Genomic DNA, 22,446 nt, shown 5'->3' on the forward strand with positions numbered 1-22,446 from the left:
ACATCCTTCCCGGTCGAGCGGCTGCTTTTCTTGCTCCAGATAGAGGGTTTAGGGAAAACTGCCTCTACGGTGACTCCATCGGGTACAACACAGAAGCGTACACACTGCTTGGTGCTGCTCACTGTCACACACCTGTCACCACTAATGTATTCGGTACGATCAATCTCTTTCCCAACACTCCTCTGGCAGTTGGCGCTCAAACATCCTCTGAGAAGAGCAAACAACGCCAATGGCTCAATGGTTTAATAACTGACCATACCATACCGGCATCGGTCCGGCGCGTACTACACAACACAGCCATTATGCTTGTGTTATGTGCGGACAGGGAGGAGGAAGCATTAAAAAAAAACCTGGAAAAACCCCTGCTGCTGCTATTTACCCAAAAAAAAGGGAGAGGGAGACAGGTTGAGCGACGATCACACACACACACACACGACGTTGTCGTTTGCTCAAGTCGGCCACCCCCCTATGCGAGCGAGTACGGTGACATAATTTGGGACGAATCGATATTTATCGGTTTTGGGTGAAGCGGGGCGTGGGGAGATCTCGCTCTACGGCTTGATGAATGAAACATGGACCGAGGTGAGATGGTTTTGTGTGGAGGACACACACACACACATTCCGTGTTCGGTTCTATTTTTAGCTCCAAGGAGTGTGAGATAACGTTTTAGTGTTTTGCCACCAACAGCCCATACCGCTGTCGATTTCAATTTGGAATTCCAGGGAACTAAGCTGCAGTTCGGTTTCGAAGATTTGGAGTATGGTGGTAGTACGGGTCTATTAAGCCTATTATGCAATAAGGCAGCCGATAAGGCAATGGTTTGGTAAATATGTGCTACTTATAGCAGTGATGAAAATATCGATACTATCATCGCTATTGTAAGGCACTGTGAGCTTTACGCTAAACTTTCATGAACTCATAAACGTCTTATTATCATGTTGATTGTTATGACATGTTATAGTAACAACAACAACAAGAACAACAACTGCTCGAAATGTTTTTTTTTTCTACGTTCTATAACATTGAGTTTCCATGTTTGAAGCTGAAAACCTGGAATTTTCAGCCATCTTCTATCAAAACATTCCAATCAGGGTTGTATCATGAGTCTTCGATTGACAAAAGTATTTCACCGTAGTCCACTCTGACAGATTTGTTTGACTATTGTTCAATTTTCTAGATTGGTTATAAACATTCATACATGCTATAATTGATTTGTTCGTATCTCATTTCTTTGGTAGGCTCTCATTATGTATTTTCATATTTATATAATAGTTAAATTATGACACACTTAACATCTACATACCTGTCCAAAATGGTTTGTTCACATTTTTATAGTTTATTTTGCTTTACATAATTATTACCTTTTTTACTAACCATAGAAAAATTTTATTATGGCACCTTTAAAATTGAAAGCTGGTTAAAGTATGATAGCTCATCGTTTAGTTTCTGCCAGTGTAAATTTTTTGAAAATAATACCTGACGACTAAATATTTCAGGTTCAAGTTTTTTATGGGTTGCTGATATAATTTCAACCACCAAATGTCAAACTCCTTTAAAAACTAATTCGAAACCCAAAATTCCCCAATGTTTAAAAGCGTCCATTCTAATTATTTACTTAAACTTGTGAGCTAATCTTCAAAGCTAATCTTCATAAAACTATATAATATATATATATATATATATAATATATATATATATATATATATATATTATATATATATATATATATATATATATATATATATATATATATATATAATATATATATATATATATATATATATATATATAATATATATATATATATATATATATATATATATATATATAATATAAAATATAAAACGATGTCAATCGTCAAACTCCTTTAACAATTATGTTTAAAAAACATACCATAGCGAATTAAATTAATTATGCACTTGATAAGACTTAGGTTCATTGTTTTATGTTTTGAAGTAGCTTATGTAACGTATTTTTTTTCCAAATATTATTTAAACCGATTCATAACCATCTTCCATAAAATTTGAGGCCTGACTTGCAGAACAAAATTTCGAGCAGGTGCTCGAATTTTCCCTTTCCTTTTTCCTTTCCATCAAAATCGCCGCAGGGCGGAAAGAAATATTACTAAGCATACTTTTACCTATTTACCTACAAACACTTGAACTCAACCAGCAGCACAACCTGACCGTTCTTGATAAATCAATACCAAGAACGCCATTCTTCAACAACGGAAATCATTAATCTTGCTAGATAAGTAAGAGAGCTTTCGTCACAGCTTGGTATTGCTCCTGCTGCTGCTGCTGCCACTATTTTCTACCCAACCTATCTATACCGTATGCTTACCCTACATTCATCCCCCAAAAGATAGAACACTACCGCTCAGTACAGTATTCCAACTGTCACCCGATGCCCTAAATTTATTCCCACAGCTGTATACACTCCCCGTGCTCCGGAAAGCTACTCTTGTGCGCACACCTGTGTACTGACCTTTCGAAATGAAATATTTAATCGACCATTTTTAAACCACACGGGATCGAATCTAATTCCCCCGCGCTTCGTCTGAAAATAAACAAACATCGGTGTGTTGTGTGCTGGAGCCTGGAGGAATCCCAAAACAAAACCACAAACGCAAAGAGAAGCGGAACACAACACAATCACAGAAGAGCACAAGGTTAGGAAAGTAGAAACGGCAAAACAGAAAACAAGGGAAAAAAACGGAACAAGGTTAAGGAGAATAGAGTTGAGAAAAGAGTGTAAGCAAGCGTGGGGACGGCGATCAAATCCACCGACCAAAATACGAATCCGCCAAAAACGAATGCTTTCCAGCCATGCGGGGTTGGGGTTGACGAACGAACCAACTCAACATCAACAAGTGGGGTGAATGACGAAGAGGGAGAGAGGGAAAAAAGGGGGGAAGGGGAGGAGGTTTACCAATGTTTCTAATGCGCAATTTGTTGAACCCCACACCTCGCCACACGATCCGCGCGATCCGGCCACGTGAACGAGCGCGAGCGCACCCGGTCAAAGTCGAGTCTCCCGGACAGATCGACAAGAACGCAACGCGAGAAGGTTGCTGGTGCTGCGGCGCGCTTCAAAAGCAGCACAGTTTAAACATTGCGAGAATGAGTAAAACATTTTAAAAAAAAATGGTATTCCACCCAAAACGCACACACGTCAATGTGAAAGGTTGACGCAAAGCGAAGTGCCGCCCGCGCGTCGGGCGGATTATGATTTTCAACAACAGTAATAATAAACAAAAACACATCAAATTGAGCCACACACAACCACACTCCCCGCACTCTGAAACGATTGCAGAGGGTGGTGAAGTGTGTGGGCAAATGGCACACAAAAGGGCGGCGAGTTTGGGGCGTTGTTGTTTTTGCGATTTTGGATTTCAAAAAAAAAACAAACGGACGGTGTAAAACGAGCTGGCCGAGCTCGAACTTTCGGTGATTCCACGGACATCAATAGACACACACACACACACACACCGGTGTGCTTGGGTCACAAACAGACACCTACCAAAACGCTCGCACAACATTACGCAACGCACGCGGGAGGGCGAGAGATTTCATTCATAACTTGGGCGGGTTTCGAAACCGAGGCCGCGGCGTCCACCACCCAGCCCCAGCAGTGCCGGCCGGAAGTTGTCGATCGATTGAGAGAGGAAGAGAGTGAGAGCGATGTACGTGGGCAATGTAAGGGTTGGGAATCGTGAGAGCCTTGCCAAGCGTGTGTAAATAAGAGATATTGAGCCTACCAAACTGAGCTAAAAACTGATCTGTAGAGGCGTCGCCCAGTGCTTAATGGCGTAGTTGACGGGTCCGTGCCATTACATGCCATTAAAGGGTGGACATAACAATCATCGGGGTGAGGATTTATCATCGCGGAGGGTTGTGGAGAGAAAGAGAGAGAGAAGCTAAGGGAGAACTGCCACAGACAGCGAACCTTCTCTCGCGCCAAAGATGAACTCTCTCTCTCTTGCTGCATGGGTTTCTCTCCCGTGCTGCCTCAAAGCGCGCTTCATTCGGGGGCGACTGTACATCCTCCTCTGTGCATACCCGTCCTCCCCCACCCCATCAACCCTTGCAACGTGAAACATCAACAACTCAATGATTATTGCTACACATTTACCCTACATGTGTGGTTTTGTGTCTGTGTGTGTGTGTGCCCTGGAATGACGCACCGTTCAAATGTGTAACCAAGTTCTGTGCGCGTCATTGTAATCAAATGGGCAAAGTTTGAAGTGAGAGATAGAGAGGGCACGAGACGAAGCGGGCGGAAGGATGCATGTTGTTTGTTTTGATTGTAGGCTTTGGTGGGCGAGGTTGGGGGTTTATTTTTCACCCCCCTCCTTCTCCGTAGTCCGCATTTTACAAACGAGCGTCGCGTGCATTTTCGCGCGCGCTCGTGCTCTTTGCAGCAGGATGCACTTGCATCATCATTGCAGTTCGCTCGCTTGCTCACTCTCTCTCTCTCTCTCTCTCTATGCTTTTCTCCACAAACGCCACAACAAGCCTACCGGTCTGCTCCAGCCCGTGCGCCGCTTCTCCCTCTGGCGGCCGCCAGTTGACCCGACCGGATGTTGTTTGTTTATCGAGCGCCAAGTGTTGAAGCCGTGCTCGTGCAACGCGCTACGACAATATACTGGCCACTACTGGTGTGTGCCGCGGGATGATGCACTTGTACCTATTTGTATTTACCGATTGCAGCCTGTGTGTGGGGTCGGGTACCCGGTGATTTCCTTTCTTTTAAACAAATGTGTGTAATTTTTGCATTATTTCTAGCTAGCCAAGTGAGTGGAATACATCATGCATTCCACATGGACGAACGGGTGCCAGAAAGGAAGGCAATTGAGGTTTGAAAAATAGAGCTACACATATCTGGGTCAAGAGCAGTGCTGAGTGGGCTTCTTCCACTTGTGACAGCAACAATAAGTGCAAGATGATTCCCTCCCATAAAGGGGAGCAAATTATCGTTTTGCCGTAGAATGAGTAAAATGTGTCCAAACAGAGTAATTAAACAGCATTATGCACAAACTGCATACTAAAAACAGTAACAAATGATTAGTATTGAATATCGTTATTTTTTGTCAAATATTTTATGTAACAATGTAAACAATGTATAATAAAAATCAAGGGTATGTGTGAATTCAAACGAATAAGAATAAAACAAACATAAAAGCAATAAATTGTAAGAATAAAGTAAAGTAATAAACTCAAACGAAAAATAAGAGATAATACTAAGGAGACTAAACGTATTAATAGACCTCTTATATGCTCAAAATTACCATACGAATGACTAACACACACTTTTTTTTTGTGTATAGAAAACCATTAAACAAGAAATCAAAAAATCATGTACAATTTATTAAGCAATCGATCAAAATAAATTTATGAAAACATAATATCAAGTATTACAACAAGAGAAACAAATGACTGCATGAGTGCTCAACAAATATTCAAAAGAGCAACAAAATAAACTATAAAAACATAACAATTTACTTGTTAGTTAAAAGTATCATTTTGCAAATTTTAGTTTATTTCTGCTCTTATTAATAGCATTTTGTGTAATTATCTTTTTTAATTAAAAAAAAAACTTGGAAATGTTTCCAAATGAGAACGAAAAAAGTATTTCATTGATTATGACAGCACAATATTTACCACGAAAAAAATCCACTCAAACAAATGATTACCAAAGTAAAAGGAACAGCACCCAAACGCTAAGGACTGTGAAGCTCTTCTCCGATCGATCGGGTTTTCTATTTTTAAACAACACACTTCTCCAACTACAACTATGTCACCGAAAGGAACAAAAAGATAACACTTGTGCTAAAATAAACCCACACAATATCACCATCAAACAGTTCCCCAACGAAACACAAAGGATATTAGTTGCGAATGTAATGCTTTCCTCGGGCAAGCTGTGTGTGAGTGTGTGATTGTGTTGCCCACGCGTCCATATTACATCGAGTTCATTAAACTTTTCTGTAGATGCTTTCGAGACATAAGGTAGGCAAACACGAAAAGAAAACGGTGAACCTTTCAGTGCGGTGGCATTACAGCAAGCACCAGGCGACTCCATTCTGTTTCGTTTGACTTTTTTTATGGCGATGAAGGATGTACCTATGTTGTTTTTACTATTCTTTTCATAAGATAATATAATATGTTTTTTTACAAATTAATCTATTACATAAGCATTACATATCTTACCTTTTAGTTCCAGATGATAAAAGTCTTCAAAGGACGAAGTTCTCACCGACCAAGTTTTGCTTGTATTGGTTTATTGTGCGCTTACTGTATGCAGCAAAATAGTATTTTATGTCACAAAACGTACACAATGTATTATCACTTTTGCAACCCCTTTAATAACTTTCACACCACCTTGCGAGTTAACGCATCCTTCACACCCTGCACACAAAAACACCACACACACACACAGACAAACTAAATTTGCACACGCAATCGAAAGCAATTCTGGGGCGAATTCCTTTAAAGCTTTACTCACACAAAAACGATTCACCACAAACACCTCGCCACGAGCGGGCTGCTAGCTTGAACACAACTTTTTTTCCTCTACACCACAAATTTAACTTCTTTTCTTACTCCATCTACACCATCAACACATGCAGCTGAACACACACTTCGAACACTTTTATTTTTGTAATTTTCTTCTTTCACTACTTTTAGGACAATAAATTTCACTAATTTTCACTTAAAAACATTAAACAATCGTTTTCACTGCCACAGGCCGTGAATTACACACACACACACACGATGAAGATTGACACGAGGGTGGCTTAACGGTGTTTGATTTGTTGTGTTTTTTGCATTATTTGTTTTTATTTTAGTTTTGTTTTTTTTTTTTTTGTTTTTGCTCTCAAGCACACAGTTGTAGTTTTTATTCAGTTTTGATTACGTTTTAACAGTTTTGGTAGCACTTGAATTGTTTATAATAGCAAAATCTGCAAGAATACAAGAAAATTATTCGTTATTGATACAAAACGTGTGTATAATTGAAAAATACAAAATACAGTATAGAAAGAAAAAAACACATAAAAAAGAATAAATGAACCGTAAACATTATATATAATTAGAAAATAGAAGTAATAAAAAACAAAATAATAAAAAAAAACAACGAACATAAGAAAGAACAACGCAAAAACAAAAAAATAAAAAAAACACAATATACATGAAAACGAAATAAAACAACCCAAAGAACCAAACAAAATTTAAAACAAACAAAAATACATTTATACTCCAGGCTGCCAGAAAACTGCAAAAAATGCAACTGTAAAGCACCTCTCAAAGGAATTCCAAGATTATTTATTAATGATTCATTTTTGATAAAAAAAAGATGTGTTAAAAAAGACATTATAGAAAGAAAACAAAAAAACTTAAAAATGAAAAGTTACAAAAACAAGAAAAAAAGATAAAGATAAATAAACCGTAAACATTAAATGCAATCAAACATACAATAGAACAAAACAGCAACCACTAAATGAAAATATGGAACAATCCACACTATGCATCAAAACGACACAAAACAACCCAAAGAACCAAACAAACCGTAAAACATCAATGCACACACTCCAGCTGCCACACCGCTGCAATATGCAACTGTAAAGCACCCCCCCGAGGGAGGTTCAAGTGCAACACAACGAGAAAGAATGAAACGACACAGCACACCAACAACAAAAACACACAGTTTTACAATACAAACGTCACAAACCGAATGCAACAAAGCGGGAGTGGGGGGAAAAACAGCAAAAAAAACACCCGGCGGTGGTACAGTTTTTGCCACAACCTACGACAACGCGTACCGACGTTGAGGTGCGCGCATCGTGAACGCGAATGCAGTTCGTGTGTGTCTCTCTCTCTCTATCTCGCTCGCTCTCTCGACTCAGCGCACCACCAAAACTACCACCCCCTCTCGGCAAAACATTTCCCACCCGTAATGCATTTTGAATCTTCTCTCTCTCTCTCTCTTAATATCCTCTTCTTTCCTGCTACCCCACACGCTGGGGGCAAACCAATCGTTAAATGTTTTTGCGTTTTACTCATTTCACTCGTCACCATCAACCCCCTAGGGGAGATGGCCTTCTCCCGCCAACCTTCCCGGGGTTCCGCTACCCCCTCCTCCCCTTGCCGCATCTGTCTGCAGACGGAGACGTCGATGACTTCCCGCCAATGCAGTGCAACCCCCTTTGGCGGATTGTGTTGTTTTTGCGCTTCGTTTATGTGTAGACTCCCGCCATTTGTTTTTTGTTTTGTTTTTTGCCTTTTTATGTCCTGACCGTATGTTTGGTGTGTGTGTGTGGTCTTGAACGAAGAGGAGGGAGCAGACATGCTAAATGTACCTATCCTACCTGCCATTAAGATCGATATTCAATGTTTGAACATACTGTGGTGGAGGTTACTGTACAGTCATTTCAATAAAAGTACCACCAACTCGCGTTTTTTTTTGTTATTTTAAAATATTTGTATAAATTTTTGATACATTTGATCGAAATTCACGCAAATTAAAATTTGAACAATCTATTTTTTGAAACAATAAAACTCTTCAGAAGATATACAAAATTCTTAAAACAAAGCAAAGAGACAAGCGAATGTTCTTAATTCATTTCGTAGCTTGTACCCTTCATTAATTAGACGGCTAATGTGCCATCCCCTAGCCAGAGCACTGGCACGAAACAAAGAGCCGAGCCAAATCAAACAGAACCTCCTCAAACCAGAACCGACCACGACGACCCCACAAGAACGCCAAATGGTTCCCATTACCGGCCGGAGACAGAGGCCAGACACACACACAGGGGAGGAAGCAGCAAACCACAAAAGGCAAGCGAAAGAAACCCAGCCAGCCAGCTTGCCCTCCTCGTTACCATTGTCTTACCAGCTGCGGCTGCATTTCGCATCAGTAGCAGCGCAAATTCACCCCCGAAAGATGCACATACACACGCCTCATCTTCACCTTCTGGGGCGGCGGTTCTCGTTCGCTTCGCTGCCGAGTGTGGCAGGTGCCGACGAAGTGGGATCTCTTTTTTGCGAGGTGGAGCACACACGCACGGCTCTTCTCGTTGGAATCGACAGCCTTCACCAGCGTTAAGTTGGAAGCAATTGGTCCTGTCACACACACACACACCCAGACAGACAATATTTATGAGTCTTTGATCGCGCAAAAGAAAACAGATGATCCCCCCGATCGGCGAAAGAGAAGCAGAGCAGGACTTGCGCTGGGACAAACGCAAGTGGAAACGCAACAAAGAAAGGTTTTTGGGAACAGCTGCCGCTCGGTGTGAAGGAACTCGAACGGTGTTTGCAAACATTTGCCTCGTGGCTCGAAGCGAGGGAGCAAAATGTTGACTGTATCCTGAAACTTAAGTTCAATCAAGTGGGAGGTAGGTTGAGAACAAACATTAAGCATAACACGAGAGATTTTGACTACGAGATGAGCGTAAATTATCTTCCTTTCCTATGAGTTCAAGAGTTTGTTATTCGGAGAAACGAAGAATTAATGTGAGAATGCATTCAAATACAAAAACAAAACAAAAAACGAAATATTCATCATCGGATCTTCAACGTGAACACAGTCCCCTGAGTAATAGGGGACATAAATGAAACAAAAACAACAGTCATTAGGGCCGTATTAGTCGGTTAATTTCAATTGTCAATTCATAAAAAAAAAACACTCAACCATGCAAAACTTCTCCTTTAAGCAATAAAATAAATCCATTTGAAAATAAATTAACACATCCAGAATTTTGGAATTAAATAAAATCATAAATGGTAAAAATAATGGCTCGCAACTGCACTTTTCGAGTGCAATACACTTAGAATTGTATCATAGTATGTTGTTTTCGAGCAGTTGCTATAAAATCGTATTTGCTCCTTTTTTCTAGAAGATTGTCTTTGAAAAAATCAATAGTTTTTTTACAGAGAAAGTATGAAGAGTTTCAGTATGAAAGTATGGAGCAACAAAAAAAAAAAAATAATCATCTAAAATCAATTAACAAATTTAATTACCATAACTTTACTACTTTCAAGTAAGACAATTATGAAATACTAACAAAAACAAACATGTTGGAACTTGCGCAACATCAAGAGTAATAAAACTATAATAGAAAATTCAACAACAAAATCGATTAAAGAGTATTTTTTACACATTTATGTCGGAAAGAAGTCCATTCTGATTAGCTCCAATTTTTTGTGGAATCGATTACAGATAGTAGGTTCGGAATCAATTTCGGAATCGGAATAGGATCCTGAATCAGAATCGGAATAGGCTCCTGAATCAGAATCGGAATAGGTTCCCGAATTGGAATCGGTTCCGCAATCTCCATGAGAATGGATCGTTTTGAAGTACATTTGGAGATCCACAGAAATCGGATTCAAAAATCAAAGGAACTAAACCTCCAATGCATGCTGCAATAACGCGATGAATGCTGTCAAAATGATTCCACTAGTTTTGTCCAAATGTACTGGATGATTCGATCCCTATTTAATAAGCCGCAACGGATCCAAATGTACTTCAAAACGGTCCATTAATATGGCGACTCCGGAGCCTATTCCGATTCCGGAGTCGATTCCGCTTCCGGAGCCGATTCCGCTTCCGGAGCCGATTACGATTCCGGAGACGATTCAAATTCCAATTCTGGATTCGGAATCGGAATTGATTCCGGAAATTCCAAGTAGTTCCGATTCCGAGCTCCCAACACTAGTGCCATAATTTCGAATTCATGTGACGTTTTGTGATAAATAATACTTATTAGATGATTTAAAGTACACACAACCTCTCCAAAATTTTCCATAACGTGTATCAACTTGTATTTATGACAGAAGTCATACCACAATATCTTTAAAAGTAAAAAAAAACACACACAATTTAATTGCATCATTTGCCATAAAATTCGATTATATCTGCTCAAGCCCCCTTTATTTTTCTACACACACTTTATAAATGCTTGTAAAAGCGGATAACAGGAACTTAACAGCTCTCTCCGCTGAATGCCGCACTATTTTAGTGACATTTAACACCGTTCTATTTCTAAACCCGTATCACCATTCCCAGACTGCTGCAACGCAATGCACCGCGCCGTGTCCGTATAGCCTTCAGACGCTCGACGCTTGCAGTAGCGCGAGCGAAAAACAGCAAACCAAAACAAACTACCGCGAGAACGCAGCAATGGGAAGGGTGAGCGAGCGTAGGTAAAGGTACATTAGTAAACAACTTCCCGTCCCGTCGGGCCAACCTTCCTCCCGCCACCCCGTCGACATTCCCGCACTCCTCCAGCAGCAGTAGTAAAAAGCTAACCGGATGAAAGACCAAACCCAACGAAGAAAATGTTGAGTCTAACGCTAGGCTAGGGCTGATTACACTCGCTCTAGCCTCACTGCGCTGTACTTTCCGCTGTTCCCCCCTTCCGTACTCCCGGTACCATTTAGACGTCGCAGAAAAGTCGTTACTGTGTTTTTTTTTTACTTGTTATTTCTACCCACCCTAGCCCATGTTCTTCAAATAAATGCACCACAAAATGAAGCAAAATGCACACGGTCGCGCACGCACGGGGCAGGGGGGGGGGGGGTGGAGCCAAGAGAGAGAGAGAGAGTGCATCATATTGATGGAATAAATATGCAACAAACTTCAAGGCAATCGTTGCCGCCGCCCAGCGCCTGGGAAGAGGGAAGCAGAGGCGCACAGCGGTGGCGCACACTAGTTCCTGCCCGAGGGAGCAGAACGAAGCAGAGCGAGGACGAGAGTGGTACAGGCAGGCACAAAATGAGCCGCCGAAAGGGGTGAAGGAAAGTGTGCACTGCTGTGCGCACACGATGTGCACACAGCCGTCGCAAAAACAAAACAAAATCCCTCCCTCCAGCCCCATCGCAGCGGTCACCACCGTCGGGCAGGTCGAGGTAATACCCCCCCTTGCTCTCCCGGCAGGAAGGAGGGCATCGGGTGGCGCTACACACACGGCGGCGGCAGCAGCGGCGGCTGCTGGTACAGAACCGAGAGTAAACAACGTCGTAAAAATACACTTCTACTACGAACGCAAGCGCGTTGCAATGCACATCGCGTTTGCACAATATTGCACACCGTTCGTGCTCTCTTTCTCTTGCTGTCCCTCTCTCTCTCTCTCTCTCTCTCTCTCTCTTTTTCTCTTTCGTTTGCCTTCTAAAGTGCAGCAGTGCATCCGACATGCTGAGCGACGAAGGAGAAAGCGAGAGAGCATCCACGCCATGAAGACACAGAAAGGCCGTAGTAATAATGCGTAGTAACGGGTTCAAGGAAAGGAAAGAAGACGCAAAGAAGCGAAAAAGAAATGTAAATGTGTTGCATTAATAGACCCACTCACACACACACACACACACACTGCTGCAATGTTGCAGGCCCAGGGATTTCATTCTCAAAGTGCACGCGAAAGCGCGCAAGTGTTGGTAGAAGTATATGTGCAGTGCATCCCTCTTTCACGAGGGTACTCTCTTGCAGTGCACTAATACTACTACTACGACTACTACAACTACTACTCAGACGATGATTACGTTTGCAGTATCAGGGAGCCCCCTAAAACGGGACACACTCACACAACTGTCTCACCCAAGTTGTACATTTAATTGATGCCAACGAGAAAAGGGGTGGAAAAAGGGGCATTACAGGTGCACAAGAGGAGGTGGGGGTGGGGGACAATGCGGGAACGAGGGGTAAGGTAAAATTAAAAACATCGTCCAACTTGGCTGCACGTCATTACCGCTCTGCCCTCCTCTGCTCTCCAATCGCGATCCAGACGGAACCTGCCTCGGACGTGCATGTGTGTTTGTATTCGTTGGCCCACAAAGGCGGGGGGTACGATAAAGAAAAGAGAATAAAATCGCTCGATGGTAGTCAGTGTGCTGCAGACGTTGTTACTGCGCTAGGATGCGGATCTAATGATGCACTCAAGGGATTTTAATTAATTGAACCGCCGCCACAATTACGGTTACGGTTCCGGAGGTTTCGCCAACTGCAAGCAAAGCGTATCGCGCGTACCTCCGTCTAGCTGGCAGAGGTAGAACTGGGTTGTGTCTGGGGTTTTTGAACGACAATTTTCAAAAATAGTTAGCAACGGACAGTTTTAAAGAATAATTATAACTTTATAATTAAGCTTTATTATTAGTTTGCTGATAACCACAGCATTTTTTTTTCTCGTTTTGTGCACGATTTTATTGGCAAACAATCAAAAGCTTCCACACACAACATCAAACCATGTTGCTTCTCTTCTCGGCTAAATCTTTTGCACATATCTGGATCATGTATCTTTTTAGAAGCTTTTAAGGCACACTTTTTTTTATTTAATGGGTTAAGTATTGCTTTCATTATTTCGTACGTAATTTTTGAGTTAAGTATTTTTGGGGTATAAGTTATAATTTATATTTTCCTTTTAAAAGTATGCCATCCCAGCCTTTAAGCATTTTTTGTACTTTTATATTTTTAGCTATAGCCAAATATGAAAATTGCTCTAATTTTAAGGTTTTTCATTTATTAATAACAAGAAAGGTATTGAAAGTAGGGAAAAGTTATGAAAAAATAATAATAATAACAATAACAATGATAACAATAGTTATAATAATACTAAATAGAAAGAACTATAATAACAAATGTAGTTACAGTAATAATAATAATAATAATGATGATCATAATAATGAAAACAGAAAAAAGGATAAGAAAAAGAGTTGAAGAGGAAAGAAAAATATAATAAGAAGAAAAAGAAAAGAAGAAAAATAGAAGGAAAATAAGAAGAAAAATAAAAAATAAAAATAACAAGCAGGAGAAAAAGAAGAAGAACAAGAAGAAGAAATAATAACAATAAAATAAGAATAAAAATAAGAAGTAGAAGGATAATAAAACGAATAAAAATAAGAAGAGGAAGAATAAAAATGAGTTAAATAAAAAGAAGAAAAAAGAAAAAGAAGAAGAAGAAAAAGAAGATGATGATGATGAAGACGAAGAAAAGAAGAAGAAAAGGAAGAAGAAGAAGGAGAAGAAGATGATGATGATGAAGACGAAGAAAAGAAGAAGAAGAAGAAGAAGAAGAAGAAGAAGAAGAAGAAGAAGAAGAAGAAGAAGAAGAAGAAGAAGAAGAAGAAGAAGAAGAAGAAGAAGAAGAAGAAGAAGAAGAAGAAGAAGAAGAAGAAGAGTAATTTAATATTTTCGTCAATTTTTTTTTTTCATTATGTATATTCAATATTTGAAAACATTTAAAACGTTGACCACATTCCAATAAAGCTAAACATTACAACAAACTCATAAAAAATCACTCATATACGTGATACACAAACACTCATAATCAACAACCAACCAGTCTCAATGGTAAATAATATCACCCCATTAAAACGGGTTCGACTGCATTTCATTGGGTTCAATACATTCACCCGCTTGCCCCGCTCTCTGTTCCTCGCCTATCAAACGATCTTTACGCACGGTGGAAGAAAGGGTACCCTTTTTTTTTACACTGCACCCCAAAGGCATAACAATTCCAACTGTACTGGTTGTAACTATCTGCAGTCACTTTGTGTATGTGTTTTTTTCATTGCATTTTATCCCTCTGCAAAACCGGCCAGCATGCAAGTGCAATCCCCGAAGGTACCGAGGCCGCAAGGAGAGGAACAACCAACGTGTTGGATGATAAGCAACCGTTTTAAAACGTGTTTAAAATTCGAAGCAGAACCCCCGGCCCTCACCACCCTCTGTGCCCCCATTCAGTAGAAAAGCCATAATAACGAAACAAAAAAAAAACAGAATGCATCCAAAGTAAAGAACGATGCAAAACGTGCTAAGTATTACACCATCTTGCCTCGATCGAAAGCAACGCACACACACACACACCGAGTGCGAGCGACCAGAGTGACAGAAAAGGACAGTGGTGGGTGGGAAGGAGCGATGAAGGAGGGCGACAGAAGGGAACACGAGTCCACTAAACGATTGTTTACGGTGAGGTTGCACATTTATCCATCGCGGGGTTTGTTTTTTTTTTCATTTTCGTTCGCCATGCCACCCCTTGGCACCGCCGAAGGCCTCGCCCACCCCCCTTCCAGCGCACACAATGGAAAGAAGGTCGAACGCAAACTTATCGAATGACAGCAAAACAACAACACCCCGCCCCTCCTTCCTCATACGCTTTCCTCCTTCAGCCGACCACTTTCGATTTGTTTTCGTTTGTGGCCCCTGCAAACACCACCACGTTGGCACCAAACGAATGGTAAGTAGCTTTGAATAATGCACAGCACCAAGGAGGCAGATAGCGGACACAGTTGGGTTGCGTGAGCCCACACACACACACACACACGTGCGTGCGCCGGGGCAAAAATGCATTCCACGAGTTAGAATGTAGCAAAAAGATAAAAAATACGCGCCACCACCATTACCGCCAGCATGTACTCGGGGGTTGGAGTTTAAAATGCGTTCAATAATTATTGAACGGTATGATAATACGATTGACTTTTGCTTTAGGGACGGGTTGCGAACGGCGTTCGATTACCTTTGTAGCGCCACTTGAGCCACTTTTGTATTGGTTGGTTGGCTACGCTGCACTCTAAATGTTTAAAATAAATCATGAAACTTTAGCCAACAATACACGATCATGTGGATACATAATGAACAATATCTAGGAACTAATTTATTTTTATTTATTTTTATGTCTTTTTCAGTTCATGTACAAATTTCACCACTGAGAAAATTTGACTTAAGTGAAAGGAAAGAGACCCTCTGAGAGGTCCAAATCATCTTTAAAGATATAAACAACAATATGCCACAATCAAATATCAATTTAAAAAAAAAAAAACAACCTATTTGGTGATTACCAAATGTTGCTTACCAAATCTTAAGACCGGGTTGGGGCGGTCCCATGGTACAGTCGTCATCTCGAACGACTCAATAACATACCCGTCATGGGTTCAAGCCTAGAATGGACCGTCCCCCCGTAGCAAAGATTGACTATCCGGCTACATGGTATTGAATTAAGTCACGAAAGCCTCTATAGGCCGGCATGTCCGCGTAGGACCAAATAGAAGAAGAAGAAGAAGAAGCCCGGGTTACTACCAGGGTGTAAGTGAACGTGAAATTTTTTACTTGAACATTTTTGTACTATATTTCATTAAATATTTATCAGAATATTGCTTATCGTACATCAACAGAAACAATATTCAATTCCCCAACTTTGTTCATGGTTAAAGAACAATGGTCAGCAGGCAATCACAAGGAAACGCATTTAATTCATTATTTAAATATAGTTTAGCTAAATAGATGAGGAATTGGACATCCTTTCTTTTGCTGTACGATAAGCCATATTCTGATGAATATTTAATGAAATATAGCGAAAACAATAAACAACATTTCTTTCCTTCACTTTCATGCAAAGTTTAAAGCGACCTTAACCTTTAATTGCAGGTGCTTTAAATGCAACGTTTTGTAGCTCACTTATATAATGTTAAAATTAAATAACTTAACTTGGAAACTCGTGACAGATAAATCAATGTATCACAAACTAATATTAAAAATAAATCATAAAAAAAGCGCACTCTAAATCAAAGTACAAAATTATAAAAATGGTTGATTGTAACAATTAGTTTTCATAATATTTCAAATAAATTTGTATCTAGAGTTTTACTTTTAACAGAACTTTAACCATAAAAAATTTATTAAAAATTGCAGACTTGATGACGATTAAATTAATTTTTCACTAAACTAAAATTAAACAAGATTTGTGTTAAGGTAATACAGAGTTTTTTCCGACGATTATGAGAGACTTCTCGAATGTTCTTACTTAAATTTAATTGAAGTCTCACGATGTATCATTGCACGGTTTTCAAAATGCATTAAATTGCTCCCCCGATTTCTGGACTGTTTCCCTATACTGAGGGTGACACATTCAGAAATACTTGTGAAATTGTCTATACGACTATACGACAAGAAAAAATTTAAAAATCCAAAAATAGTTAGAAATCATTAAAAAAGAAATGAAAAACTAAAAATTTAGAAAATCCAGTAAAAACTGGAAAATTCTGCAGAAACTTGATACAATGACAGAAAATAATTCATTCCAATGCATCAGCAATTTGAAATATCTAATAGATTATATGGAGGGACACTGTTATCAATTACCGCCAGTACCGTTCCTTGCCCATGATTTTCAAAACATTCCCACCTTCGTTTGTTTCTAACTGTAAAGCCAAATCAATTGGTTGCACTACCAATGGTGATGTTGAGATGAAAATTATAAAATCAAATAATCTTCTAGTTTCGGTGCCCCTCAAGCTCCCAACCCTTTCCGGAGTGGAAATGGTTGGAAAATGGTTGACGTTTTCCATTCCCCCACATACCGAAAACAAACACCAATAACAACAACACACGCCCGAAAGCCTTCGCCTGACGCAACCGCCCTTCACACACATTCGCCACAACCTTTCCTCCCCCCCCCCCCCCCTCACTGTCTAGATCGCCCTTCCGTCCCTCACGGCGACCCCTTTCATCCGGCAAAGTAAAGGACCGGGCCTGGTAGGGTGGAGGGAGAGAGCGAGAGAGGGAAGAAAACAACAACAAAAAAACGGTTCGGTTGCTATCGATTCGCGAGCTTTGGAACGCGCAAGGAAGAGCGGTGGCAGCGACGGCTGGCTTCTTTTAAAAAAGCGTGTCAAGTTTTTGTTTTGCACACAGCACCACCCCCGAAGCCTCCACCCCCCCCCCCCCCCCCCCCCACCCACCTTTTTGCTTTACCTTCCACCCTTCGGATAGATACGCTGTGTTTCGCTTTTGCCCAGTTGTTTCGTAACAAAAACATACACACACGCGCACACACAGACACAAACACCCGTAGGGAAAAGGTACAGCAGCGCGCGAACGGGCACAACGCGGAATCAAAACAAAACATTGCACTCGCGCCACACACACTGTGTCGCGCGCGCTCATATACAATCAAACGCTCTCACACACATACAGCGACAGATAGGCGCGCCCTGTGATCGCAGCAGCAGTATTTCATTCATACGAGCGCCTGCGCACCCCGCAGCACACCAGCCAACGGTACTTTCTGGTGGAGAGGACTTTCCAACATTCCGACGTAATAAAAGCGAAACACGCAGAGCGAACCCAAACAAAACTGTACACACAGCTTGGTGCTATACACTCACACACATGTAGAGCAGATTGTGAGAGGAAAATATTGAAACAAGATAAAATATCTATAATAAAAACGATTAAACACTCTTTTAGAACTGTATTACACTTTTGCTCTTGTACACGCACGCACGCAACGATGAAAAAAGGAAACAAAACAAACCCAAGCTCACGCACACCTAGACAGTGCACGAATTTCACAACTTTTCTCCATTTCGTGATAATGAAGGGATTTAGAAAAGAGGAACACCAGCATTGTGTCTGTGTGCGTGTGCGGGCGCGCATTTGTTGGCTACATGATAAAATTAAATAAAAAAGCACACGAAGGTATAACAACAGGAAACACACATTGTGCAATTGTGTATGTCGTCACAAAAAAATATGGTACACACAGCAGGGAAACCCCCCGCTCCCAACAAGGCTGCCCTCAAAGCAGCCATAGCAACGCTGCAGCGCCGACACCACCTTGCGCCACCTTCGAAAAAGGGGGCGCGAAGAAGAGGAGACAGAAACGAACGCTTACCAACCTGTTAGGGAAGCGGGGGGGGGGGGGGAGGAGACGTGGGGAGGACGCTGCACCTGCTACTACGATGATGATGATGATGATGCTGCTGCTGTTATGTTTCGGTTCGTTCGTTGATGGTGTTTTGAAGGGTTTTGAGCGAAAGCAGCACAATCATGCTTTGAGAGAATGATGTGAGTGTGAGCGAGCGAGCGAGAGCCAGAGAGGCTGATGGTTGAGGTCGTGGCAAGGCTGCTGCTGCTCTGGGCGCCGCTCAACACACACACACACACACGCACGAAAGGCGGAAAAAAGATGGTGCTGTGTGGCTCCTCTGCCCCAGTGCGTATCAGCTTCGAAATCGCGGGCTCACACACAACACAACCCGAATGGATCCCAAAACAACAACAAAACAACAGGGCACCCTAAGGGCCAAGGGTGAAATAGAAGAGAACGAGCAAAGGGAGCAAAGAGAGCTTTTTTCATATGTTTTTGGATGGTTAAAACAAACCCATGTAAATTTGCAGCTTAAATGTAAAAACAACACGACGACTGCTGCTGTGGCGGAGCGCTGCCTCAGAGCAAGTGTGTACGTGCGCGCGCGAGAAAGAGACGGGTAGAAGGAGAGCAACAAAAATGGCGATATTCGATCTCGTGTCTGTGGCGCGCGCGTCTCGCCACGAACGAGAAGCCATTTCGTATCCACCACACACTCGCACACAGAAAAAAAAAAAACGATTGCCATTCTAATCACGACGAACAGTTTGTACGATTATTTTCTAACCTTAAAAAAGAGTCACTTTTCATGAGACAAAAATATCTTTTTAGTGGCAAAAGTAGCCAAAACATGTTGTTTCAATCGATTGTTTACCACCGCGGATGCTGGCTTAGATTGAACACACACACACACACACACATACACATTTACACAGCGCTTCACAAACACACACATATACAGGTTGAAAAATAGGCACCGAAACAAAATAAAACACACAAAACCCGCTCGGTGTGGTGCATTGGCTTGTTTTCTATTATTTCCCTGCGTCTTCTTCTAATCTCCTATACACACACACGCACACCCTCACGAGCATGCCATGTATCGTCAAGCACACACACAAACACACACGGGACGGCTTTTCCTGGAACGGAGGAGGAGAGGCTCATCCTTTTGTGCTGCCGAGAATTCCGAGAAATCCGTCAACGCGCCACGACGCGACTGCTTTGATGACGCGCTGCCCAGACCAGACCAGACACCCCACACCCCAAACACCGTGTGTGTGTTGTTTATGATCGCTATCTCGTTGTGTTGGGGGGTGAAGAGTAGCCTGGACGTATGTGTGCACCGTTCCGTTCCCGTTTTCCATACACCTTGTGCACTGTTTGATTGCTTGTTTGTGTTTTTCTATTGTTATCCATTCCATAATCGGACATTTTTGTTTACCATGTTACACACACACACACACACACACACACACACACACGTTTCTTTGCTTCACGCTTTCCAAAACAAAACGGCAACACGGCAGTATAAACGCACGCGCTCTTTTGCTTTGGTTGCTGTGTTTTTTCGGGGTTTTTTGCACAGCACCCGTGGCCGAAATGTGCGGAGGAATGGGGTCAGTGCGTGTCCTGCCACACACACACACGCTCTCACTCACTCACTCACTAACGGCAGCAGCATCACATTCTCTTTCTTGCACACATGTACAACCGCGCGGTCTCGACAGGCTCTTCTAACACTTGCGCGCTTTGCCCCCGCACAGCAAAAAAAGGCTCCAAAAACACAAAACACACACGCACAGTATAATAATCTGGGCAGCGCAATCTGGCGGGCAAGTGGAAACCGATACAGTGTAAAGGCAGGCAGCGAGAAGCACAACAACCGAACACACCAAACACACCACCAGCGTAATGGAGAAGTTGCAGGACGGCGGTGGAAAGGTGGAAACTTACAGCCACCGAAAATATTATATCAGAGCCCAAACGCAGCAGAACCTCACAAAAAAACACACACAAACGCACACAGCACCAGCTCGCACGCACACCGTACACGCATTTGCCCCTCGCACCAAAAAAAAACACTTTCGGAGGGAAATTGAAATTTTCCACCGTCAAGTGACGCCAGGGCCAAACTAACCGTGCCCATGGATTCGCAACCACCCGCAGCTACTTACGCACCACAATCTGCACAGTTTTGCACCGTTTTACACACTTTGCCAGCGACGAAATGCGGGAGCGACACTTTTCACTCGCAGTAAAACCGCGTCCATCTTGGTTTTTTGAGTAATCACAAACTACACATTGCCTGTCTCGCTCGCTGGCGAGCCACACGCACACACACACACACACGCTGCCACACAGCAGGCGGGTGCTTGGCAATGCGAGCGTGGCTGTGCCAAGTGGAATGCGCTTGTGTGAGTGAGCGATAGAGAGGCGCACACACCAGTCCACGAGCGAATCATAACAAATCACACACACTACGGCAAACATTCGTCTGCAGCGTGTTTTCGACAAGATGGAACAGCGGGGAAAAATGAAAAAAAAAACAAGCACACACACAGAGGAGGGACCAAATCGTATCGCACACTGTGCCAGTGTGGGAGCCGTTGGGATGGAGTATTGTATTTATACCCTTTTTTGAGTAATAGAGATTATTATAAACAATTAAATTAACATGAGAAGTAAGTGTAAATTATACTAAAATAACGTTTTCTGCGAGTTTGGTTGCTGTTTGCATCTTGCCATTGCTTTGCTTCTGAAAGCGCCTAAATGTATGCAATCCTGTTAAAACATTCGAATTGATCGGACCACGTGGTGCGATTCTTCGTTGGTTTTTAGAGTTCCTTCTTCTATACTTGATTTGTGAAATTTAAGTTTATGCTTTATTGCGACACGTAATTGTTCTATTAAAATTTGTCTAAAAAGCGATATTAATCTTCTTTTGTCTTTTTTTTTGTTTGTTCCTTCATTGACCCATACTTTAGTTCGTTGTGTGCCGTTCTTTGACATAAACTTGGATTCCATGCCTTAAATTATTTATTTGGATCGATCTCCGTCTTAAAAGCTGGTTCAATCCTTTCTTTAAAATAGTTATAGTTTGCATATTCAACCCAGATTCTAACCTGCACAAAAATCCCAACGTAATTTCCATCTTAATTTCAGATCTTCTAGAGTTCCTGATGTTACAAGAAGACTACGCATATCGCTGGGCGACAAATTTCACAACTACTTTGTAAGTATATCACTTATCAAAGCCAATCGATAGCATCTGAATATCACACGTTTGGTGTAGTGATGGCAACAATCCGGAGTCGACTCCGATCCGACTCCGATAAATTCCGGATATCCGGAGTCGTTCGGAGTCGCCCGGAGTTGAAGTCGTCCGGAATCGGCTTGTATAGGAAGTGCACACACAAAAAGAAAGAGAAAAAACACAACGAAAGGAATTGTCTGATCACAAGCACATTAAACCACACGCTCCCTGTTGACTCCGACCAACTCCGATTCCGAACGACTCCGGACGACTCCAGACGACTCCGAACGACTCCGGGCAACTCCGAACGACTTCGAACGACTCCGGGCGATTCCGGGTGGATCTAGTTGTTCCATATTGCCGGAGTCGGAATCGGACTAACAATAGTTGGAGTCGGATCGGAGTCGTGAGTGTGCTCCATACAGTACATCACTAGTTTCGTGAGTCTAGGAGAAACGATACTCCCGAGTGATCAGTTTGAACTAGAGACAGGTAACACTGAAGACTCTGAATGATTTGTTTTCAGATCTGAATTTCAAGGTTTGAGAT

At 41.8% G+C, this 22,446-nt stretch overlaps 1 protein-coding gene across 10 annotated transcripts in view; it reads right to left on the reverse strand.

Annotated features, from left to right (window-relative positions):
• The window catches only part of LOC121595859 (insulin receptor substrate 1), a 208,490-nt gene extending 187,555 nt beyond the window's left edge, over positions 1-20,935 (reverse strand). For 7 of the 10 annotated variants that reach the window (XM_041920172.1, XM_041920169.1, XM_041920171.1 and 4 more), the window contains exons 1-2: positions 20,823-20,935; positions 6,214-6,965 (exon numbers count right to left, since the gene is read on the reverse strand). The gene's annotated coding sequence lies outside the window, so the exon portion shown is untranslated. Of the gene's footprint in view, positions 1-6,213; positions 6,966-20,781 lie in introns of all 10 variants that reach the window. The other 3 variants (XM_041920163.1, XM_041920164.1, XM_041920165.1) reach the window with 3 other exon arrangements.
• Positions 20,936-22,446: the final 1,511 nt, after the last annotated feature.

Source organism: Anopheles merus, chromosome 3R (genome assembly GCF_017562075.2).
Source record: "Anopheles merus strain MAF chromosome 3R, AmerM5.1, whole genome shotgun sequence".
Taxonomy (NCBI): Eukaryota; Metazoa; Arthropoda; class Insecta; order Diptera; family Culicidae; genus Anopheles; species Anopheles merus.